This window comes from Palaemon carinicauda, chromosome 37 (assembly GCF_036898095.1).
Source record: "Palaemon carinicauda isolate YSFRI2023 chromosome 37, ASM3689809v2, whole genome shotgun sequence".
NCBI lineage: Eukaryota > Metazoa > Arthropoda > Malacostraca > Decapoda > Palaemonidae > Palaemon > Palaemon carinicauda.
The window spans coordinates 72,000,233-72,009,463 of record NC_090761.1 but is presented as its reverse complement, the minus strand read 5'-3'; the positions used below and the strand labels follow the sequence as shown (position 1 = coordinate 72,009,463).

The 9,231-nt window shown below is 42.9% G+C and overlaps 1 long non-coding RNA gene across 1 annotated transcript in view; it reads left to right on the top strand.

Annotated features, from left to right (window-relative positions):
* The window catches only part of LOC137629389 (uncharacterized), a 26,759-nt gene extending 17,666 nt beyond the window's left edge, over positions 1-9,093 (top strand). Inside the window, exons 3-4 of the long non-coding RNA XR_011041484.1 lie at positions 7,373-7,448; positions 7,976-9,093. This is a non-coding gene — a long non-coding RNA (uncharacterized lncRNA). The remainder of the gene's footprint in view (positions 1-7,372; positions 7,449-7,975) is intronic.
* Positions 9,094-9,231: the final 138 nt, after the last annotated feature.

Below are 9,231 nucleotides of genomic sequence, written 5' to 3'. Positions count from 1 at the left end.
TGGAGAATGAGTTTTCTCCGTTGCCTTACGAAATAACTTCACCTAACTTTGTTCTGGTTGGGAGGAGGATAGCAAGTATTGCCAGTCTTCCTCCCTAATAGTCAACTCTAGGTTAGGATGAGCTTCCCTAACTGCTGAGTGTGTCTCTTGCTAGAACGAAGTTTATAGGACCCTTATCCCTTACCCCCAGCCCCTTTTCTCTTTCTTAGTCATGGCCTAGCCATTGCATTTTTGGCCGCAGTCCTACTTCCGTACCTAGTGTAGGTTAGGATGGAGGACCGGCTCAGCTCTCTGCCGGCCGGCAATTACGTGTCGGCCGGCAGAGACCTTTTCTTTTGCAGAGTGAACTCCAGACCTCCCTTGGTCTCCCTTTCATGTCTGCCGGTAGAGTCCGGCAGGCTATGGATTCCTTGGAAGCCTGAATGCTACATTCTCCCCTTCCATATGTTCACTCTTTCTGGATGGAAGGTCGTATGGCAATGCCGCCTTATAACCTTACAGCCATGCTGTTTCTCTGGCTAGTGTGTTGTACCGCCGGGAAGGTGGAGGTTCTCTGGTTCTTGGCCACTGCCGGCAGGCATGGGTATTGCTACCTTTGCCTGCCAGCAGTGGGTACACATCCCGAAATCTGCTGGCCACTTTGATTAGCAGCCGGCAGCCGGGTGTTAGTGTTTTCAGCTGCCGGCCGGCACACATCTGCGAACCAGTGACCTGCCGCCTATTAGTTTAAAGGTAGTATATCTTTGAACTATACAGAGGTAAATGCCGGCCGGCACAACAGCATGCGATGTACAGTAGTTACTATTGTGACAGGAAATACAAGTATGTGTCTTTCCTTCTTTCTTTTAGCTTTACTGTGTAAGCTACATGTTCTAATATAAGTGAAAAGCCTTTACTTGATACTCATGGATTTTTCTTCTCTTTACAGGAGGACCATCCGAAGTGCGGGAGTGTGTTTTGTAATGTCCGCAGTAAGAACTTCTGTGGACATCAGTTTTTCAGGAGGCACGCAGCATGCGCTGCCTCCAGAGTGATCTCCGGTATTGGGACCCTCAGGTTTGTACAGTATGTTCTAACCTGATTACTGAGGCTTTTGACAACCCCAAGTCGACGGAGTCAAGGGATGCTGCCAGGGAAAAGTTACGAACCTGGGTGAGGGGTTTTCAGAAAAACACCTTAGGCCCCTACCTTCCAAATGAAAAGATGAGGGCCTACCTTTTCCCTAAAGCATCGGCTGATGCAGTCATTCCTCAGCCTCAGGTGGAGATACCAACTGCCCAGAATCCAGTAGATTCTGAAGTCTCGGCCGCCCTTCAAGACATCCAATTGGACGATAAGATGTCGGAGGTGTCGGATTCTACAGAGAAGGACCTTCTAGAAGGTCAGGGGGAGGAGCTGTTCCAGGCTCCTCAAGTAGAAGAGGAAGATATCAACGAGGTGTCGGTTACATCGATTCCGAACCCAGAACCTGTTCCCTCTACATCGTCTGCTATCCCAGATGAACTGGGAAGGACACTTTCTTCTATTGTTGAGATGACCCAACAAATTCAAAAGAAGAATGATGAGAAGGAAGCTGCAATGAAACTGGATATATGTAGACTTGCAGCATCACGTGGGCCCCAGAAGTGACTCAACGTGAAGGATCTTCCTTTGTGCTCGGATACCAGTCCTTGGAGGTATGCCAAACACATGCCAATGACAATCGGGAAGATCGTGATATCAGAAAAGTTTGGAGCAATTCTCCTGGAAGAGGTGGAATTTTGACCCAACAAAGATTCTTACCCAGACTGCTAAGTCCGCCTTAGGAAGGAGCCAGCCTCAAAGGAGGAGACGGAGCCGAAGGAGGTCATAGTTTTTTACCATAGTTAAGCTCAGGCGTTACTAGCGAGCTCGATGAAAGAGAGGGGCTTCACGAACTCAAAGGTGCCAGCCTTGAGTAAGAAGCTTCCCTCCTTTGTGGCCTCTCCTACCAGAGCCTTTCCCTTCATGGAAAAGGGATATAAGGCAGCCTTAAAGGCGGTGGAGGCAGGGAAACCATGCCCCTCCTTGGAGGAGTGCAAGCCGTTATCTCTGACCTTGCCCTTGGACCAAAAAGACTGGAAGGACGTACACCTTACCTTCTCAGTCGGGAAGCTAGAAGCTGATATTGCTGAACGTCAGTTTGGTGAGGAACTTCCAAAACTGTCGGAGGTTCTCTTGCGCAGAGAGCAAGACACGAAGGAAAGACTTGCGGCATCGACGTCGTTGCAAACGACATTAGAAACGATGGCAAGTGACCCTAAGATCCAGGACATATTCATGGTAGTGGCCAAAACCCATCTAGCCACAGTTACGAAGGATCTCTATAGCTTTATTAAAGCTAGGAGAGCCTATAGAGAGTTCGTGTTCGCCTCGGCTGCGGTGAAGCACGAACCGAGGAAACTGATCTGCTCTCGTATCTGGGGTAAAGACCTCTTTCCCAACGAAGTAGTCAAAGAGGTAGTAGACAAGGTCGCCACAGAGAATAGGAACCTTCTCAAAAAGTGGGGCTTAGATCTTAAGAGAAAGTCTTCTCCGGATGAGGGTCCCCAACCCAAGAGGAAGACAAAAAGGCCTAGGCCATCCTCTCGGCCGGCTATACCCTACTGACAGCAACAACAACAACAACTCTCTGTGACCGTGGTGCCTCAGATAATGGCACAACCTCCAACCACGTACCAGCTGGTACCTCAACAAGTGGCGACTCAGTCGCCAGTTTTTAACCCAGCCTTCGAAAGGCAGACTTCTTCCTTTCGTTTGAAGGCTAGAGTTACAGCCAGAGGTTCTTCTAGACGCCCTTCAAGGGGAAGGGGATCCAGGGGAGGACGTGGTCAAGGAGGCAAGGCCTCAGGTCCACAACAGCAGAAGTGAGATGCTTCCAGTAGGAGGGAGACTACAGCTATTTAGGGATCGCTGGACCTTCGATCCTTGGGCCCACAGCCTAATAAAGAATGGACTAGGTTGGAGCTGGAGCAATCCTCCACCTCAATTTCCTCAATTCTCCAAACACTCAACCCCCGTTCTGGAAGAATATGTCCGAGAACTCTTAGACAAAAGAGTAATCCGGAAAGTTAAGTCCATCAAATTACAAGGAAGGCTGTTTTGTGTTCCAAAGAAGGACTCAGAAAAACTCAAGAGTCATTCTAGACTTGTCGCCACTCAAGTTCATAGTGAACTACAAGTTCAGAATGCTTACACTTCAACACATAAGGACCCTACTGCCCAAAAGGGCATATACTGTCTCTATAGACTTGTCTGACGCTTATTGGCACGTTCCAATTATCGTCACCTCTCCTCCTACCTAGGCTTCAAGTTACATAGAAATCTTTACGCCTTCAGAGCCATGCCTTTCGGGCTAAACATAGCCCCAAGGATTTTCACGAAGCTCGCGAACGCAGCCGTCCATCAATTACACCTAAAGGGGGTCCAAGTAGTAGCCTACTTGGACGACTGGCTGGTGTGGGCAGCATCCAGGACAGACTGCATGCAAGCTTCTAAGATAGTGATCCAGTTCCTGGAACATCTGGGATTCAAGATCAACATCAAAAAGTCTCGACTTTCTCCAGCTCAAAAATTTCAGTGGGTGGGAATCCACTGGAATTTGGAGTCACATCGACTTTCCATTACTGGGAAGAAGAGGAAAGAGATAGCAGGATCTGTCAAGAGACTGTTGAAATCCAAACAGATATCAAGACGCGAACAGGAGAGAGTGCTGGGCTCTCTACAGTTTGCTTCGATAACAGATCCAGTGCTAAGAGCACAGCTAAAGGATGCAACAGGAGTCTGGAGAAAATACGCATCAAACGCACGAAGAGATCTAATAAGACCACTACCGACTCGACTGCGAATGCTTCTCAAGCTGTGGTCCAATGCCAAGCAATTGAAGAAATCAATACTACTTCAACCTCCTCCCCCGTCAGTAACTATCCACACAGACGCTTCAAAGGAAGGCTGGGGAGGTCACTCTCATCAGAAGAGAGTCCAAGGAGCTTGGTCCAATCTTTTCAAGTCATTTCCCATCAACTTTCTAGAAGCCATGGCAGTACTTCTGACGCTAAAGAAAGTATCTCCTCACCACTCGATCCACATAAGACTGGTACTAGACAGCGAGGTGATAGTGAGATGCCTGAGTCGACAAGGGTCGAGGTCACCTCAAATCAACCAAGTGATGTTGGCCATATTCCGTTTGCCAGAAAGGAAGAAATGGCACCTGTCAGCAGTTCACATTCAAGGGTTCCGCAATGTGACAGCGGACGCTCTATCCAGGTTTATACCAATAGAGTTAGAATGGTCCCTAGACGCAGGATTGTTCTCCTTCATCTCGAGTCAAGTCTCGGAGCTGCAGATAGACCTCTTTGCGACGAAAGACAACAAGAAAATAGATCGTTATGTGTCCCCATAAGAGGATTCGCTAGCGGAGGCAGTGGACGCTATGTCCCTAGACTGGAATAGATGGTCCAGTATTTATCTGTTCCCTTCGCACAACCTCCTTTTGAAGGTCCTTGACAAACTGAGATCCTTCAAAGGGAAGGCGGCAATAGTGGCCCACAAGTGGCCAAATAGCGTGTTGTTCCCTCTGGCATTGGAACTACGACTAAAATTTGTACCGCCACCGGATCCATCCCTGTCTCAGCGTGTACAGAAGTCGACTGTCTTCGCTTCATCACAGAAAAATAGGAACCTACATCTCATGATTTTCTCTCCTTGGTGAGGAGGAAAAAGATTCGGTGTCAAAAGTCAGCTTAGACTTTTGAAGGGAACCAGAAGACATTACGAGGCTTCAGACGTCCAGTTCTTGGAGGGAGAACTGAATCTATTTCCAGACCCAACGTTTCTTACCAAGAACAAGCTACCCACCAACAGGTGGGGTCCCTAGAGAATCTGCCCTCTGAAGGAAGATGCATCTCTATGTCCAGTGGAGTGCCTAAAGGTCTATCTTCATAGAACTTCAGACTTTATGGGAGGACAGCTGTTCAGAGGAGAAACCTCGGGTTCAAAGTTATCTATAACTAAGGGCGAAACTCACCTGTGTTATTCGCAAAACGGATCCTGACAGTACACCCGCTAGTCATGATCCGGGAAGAGTTGCTTCTTCCATAAAATTTCTTTATTTATATGGACTTTGAACATCTTTGTTCGCACACCGGCTGGTAGTCATCCAAGGTGTTCTTTATGCACTATGCGAAGCAAGTGGAGCAACTCAAGAAGTCTGTGGTAGCAGCAGGTAGAATCCTTTAACTTTCTGTTTTAAATCTGCGAGGAACAGTGTAATTAATTTGGGACGATTAATTAAGAGGGTGGGTGTGTAGTCACTGTATGTTACTACACATTGAGCGATAGGCCACGAAAGTGTCCTTCCGAACTGTTCCATTGACGTTGGTGAACTATAGCATAATACGGACACTTGTGCCAAGCGTTTCTTATGCTAGTGTATATAACAGTAAACAGACTGTATCATCATTATTAATAATTTGATTGAAGTGGCAAATCTGTTTCCTATTAGACGAAACAATAAATATTTTCTGTTGATTGTTTTCTTTATGCTTTAATGGATATCATCCACATTTCATAAATTTTATAAATGTTGATCTGATATGTATGTTTATTAAATCTTAATAAACTAGTTCATAGTGAACCCTGTGTCTTATTCGACCACACTCATTTTATTAGAAATGTACTGAGCATTAAGAATAAAATATGGATATTTTTATCATGGTATGTCTTTTAAGATTGTTCCCTAATTCAAGCAAAAATCCACTCACTTTAACCCTTCCTTAGGAAGGGTTGACGTTGTACCCTAAGGGGATGGTGGTAGAGATGCAAAATTTGTTCCTATGCGAATACAACTGTTATCCAATAGTTAATAAGAGTAGACATATTGGGGGATATGTCAGGAATTCATACTGACATTGGTGACTCTTATACAAACTTTGTTTTATAATGTATAGGGCTTGACCACTATACAAGCTTGTCATTTTGTCATCCATAGTTATTTTTTACTCCTCGAGACTTTTTCCAGAGTCTAGTACGACTCTTCCCTGTAGGGGGCAGGAAGCACTAACATAGTTCATGGTTAGATGAAATGATGTATGACAGTAACATCATAGGTCTCTAGGTCTAGATGGACCAGGAAAATACTACTTTCTTGAGAGTACGGCACCGGTTAAGAATCCACAGATACAGTAATGCTCTCGTAAACTTCCATCAGGACGACATGGCCTGAGCCCAAAAAATGGATTTTGAGCGAAGCGAAAAATCTATTTTTGGGTGAGGTAGCCATGTCGTCCTGATGGACCCGCCCTTCCTTTTATTGTAAAATGGCTTATTGAGCCCTCCCTATATTACAGTATCTGTAGCACCTCGTATATCGCTACAAGGAATAAAGAGGGCGCTACCGCCTTCATCAGATACACACTGGAAACGGAATAGGAGAGATTTCTTATGAGCGGCCCTCTTTGCATTCTCGTTTCAGGTTCTTGTCACTGTAACCCCTCGAAGCGTTAATACTGTTCGGGGTGAAGATAGCTATGTGACGTGTCAAGAATACGTCCTCTGATATTATGCGATATTCCTGTTAGATTTATTTAGGGATATTCGCTCCAGGAGTTAGAATTCTGGATACCTTAAGGTAAAATTCTCTGGGAATATCACTGTAGTCAAATATACCCTAAGAAGCTACCCTTTAGGAACTTCCATCAGGACGACATGGCTACCTCACCCAAAAATAGATTTTTCGCCTCGCTCAAAATCCGTTACTGTATATAGGTTATGTAGTGAAACCACTAGACATTGAAAATCAAAGATACGAAAGATTCTAAACTATTGTAAAGTTTACCAAATTACCTATTTCATCATCGTCAATTCCTTCTCATTAGTTCCATAATATTCAAAACCATTTTCAAGTATTGGTTTTTCCAAGACTTAGGATTCCCAAATTGAAAATTGTTGCACCAGACAATCCAGGTCTTCTAAGCTATGAAGAGAAAATATAGATATACGAATTAAAAACCTGATGATTATAATTTGCTTATATCAGAATTTTGAATTCTTAGGTCTTTGTATTTGGAGGTAGATATTCTCTACAGATAACATTCAGTACAGAAATCCTCAAGATTAATGAAATCATTTTGAATCGGAACAGCTTTTTAAAGAGCGGACATATTAACTGGAAAGAAATTATTTTCACACACCAGGCCCGCCTGAACAGACACTTGTGTCTGATGGAGGGCGAGAAATAAACCCCCTGAAAGTGAAAAATGAAGTGATTATCCAAATATTAATCTGAATCAAATTTCTATTAAGGATAGGGGTTAGCTTTACCTAGCATTGTACTAATGATCCATTTTTTTCACAGGTGCCTGGTTGCTGTGATTGTTCAAGTCAAAATTAAGACAAAACTTGAAATACAGGAAATGTATGCTGAATGAAAGGTAAGGAACCTGTTAAATTGAAAAACTTATGTATTCTTGATCCAATTGATATAAATAAGCACATGGGTTTATAGGTGACATAATCTGGAAATTGTACAAGGAAGCCTAATGTAGTAAATATATTTACAATTAAATTCTTAGTAAAATTAAAAACTAACTTAGAACATAATTTCTATGTGCATCATTATTCACAATAACTCCATATATTGATTAACTGTCGGTGATCTCATAAATTACCTTTATAAAAATCAACAGTCAGATCCACTTGATTTAGATAGACAAGTATTAAGTTGTTTTGGCTTCATGATTTCTAGTTCCTAATGATAAATGATTGAGGAATTTCATACAATAACAAGTTAATTGGAAGCCAACATTGAAAGGAGCTGGTTAATTCTTTTATAATTTGTGATTCAGTGTAACTAGAGATATAAATTATCTTGATCAACGCTCTGACTTGATTGAAGTGTTACTGTGTACTCTTGATACTCGGTTAAGGTTTGCATTCTGTATAGATGTTTTCTTTACAGATTCATCAGTACAGCTACTGAAGAAATTCTCAACCATTCGAAAAATTCCAGAAGTGCAAAATGCAAGCAAAGTGATACTCGAATCATGGATAAAGATTCATCAGTACAGCTACCGAAGAAAGAATCAGCCAATCGAAAAATTCCTAAAGGGCAAGGTGCAAGATTTACACTCGAATCATGGGTAAAGATTCACCAGTACAGCTATTGAAGAAACCCTGAGCCAATTAAGAAATTCCAGAAGTACAAAAGGCAAGCTATATGATACTCGAATCATGAATAAAGATTCAGCAGTACAGCTACTGAAGAAACTCTCAGCCAATCAAGAAATTCCAGAAGTACAAAAGGCAAGCTATATGATACTCGAATCATGGATAAAGATTCATCAGTACAGCTACCGAAGAAAGAATCGGCCAATCGAAAAATTCCTAAAAGGCAAGGTGCAAGATTTATACTCGATTCATGGGTAAAGATTCACCAGTACAGCTATTGAAGAAACCCTCAGCCAATTAAGAAATCCCAGCAGTACAAAAGGCAAGCTATATGATACTCGAATCGTGGATAAAGATTCATCAGTACAGCTACCGAAGAAAGAATCGGCCAATCGAAAAATTCCTAAAAGGCAAGGTGCAAGATTTATACTCGATTCATGGGTAAAGATTCACCAGTACAGCTATTGAAGAAACCCTCAGCCAATTAAGAAATCCCAGCAGTACAAAAGGCAAGCTATATGATACTCGAATCGTGGATAAAGATTCATCAATACAGCTACCGAAGAAAGAATCAGCCAATCAAAAATTCCTAAAGGGCAAGGTGCGAGATTTACACTCGAATCATGGGTAAAGATTCATTAGTACAGCTTCTGAAGAAAGAATCACCCAATCAAGAAATTCCCGAAGTACAAATGCAAGCTAAATGATACTCGAATCATGGGTAAAGATTCACCAGTACAGCTACTGAAGAAACCCTCAGCCAATCAAGAAATTCCAAAAGTACAAAAGGCAAGCTATATGATACTCGAATCATGGATAAAGATTCATCAGTACAGCTACCGAAGAAAGAATCAGCCAATCGAAAAATTCCTGAAGGGCAAGGTGCAAGATTTTTACTCGAATCATGGGTAAAGATTCATTAGTACAGCTACTGAAGAAAGACTCACTCAATCAATAAATTCTGGACAAAATGCATACTAAGTGATACAGAATGATGGGTAAAGATTCATCAGTACAGCTACCAAAGAAAGAATCAGCCAATCAAGA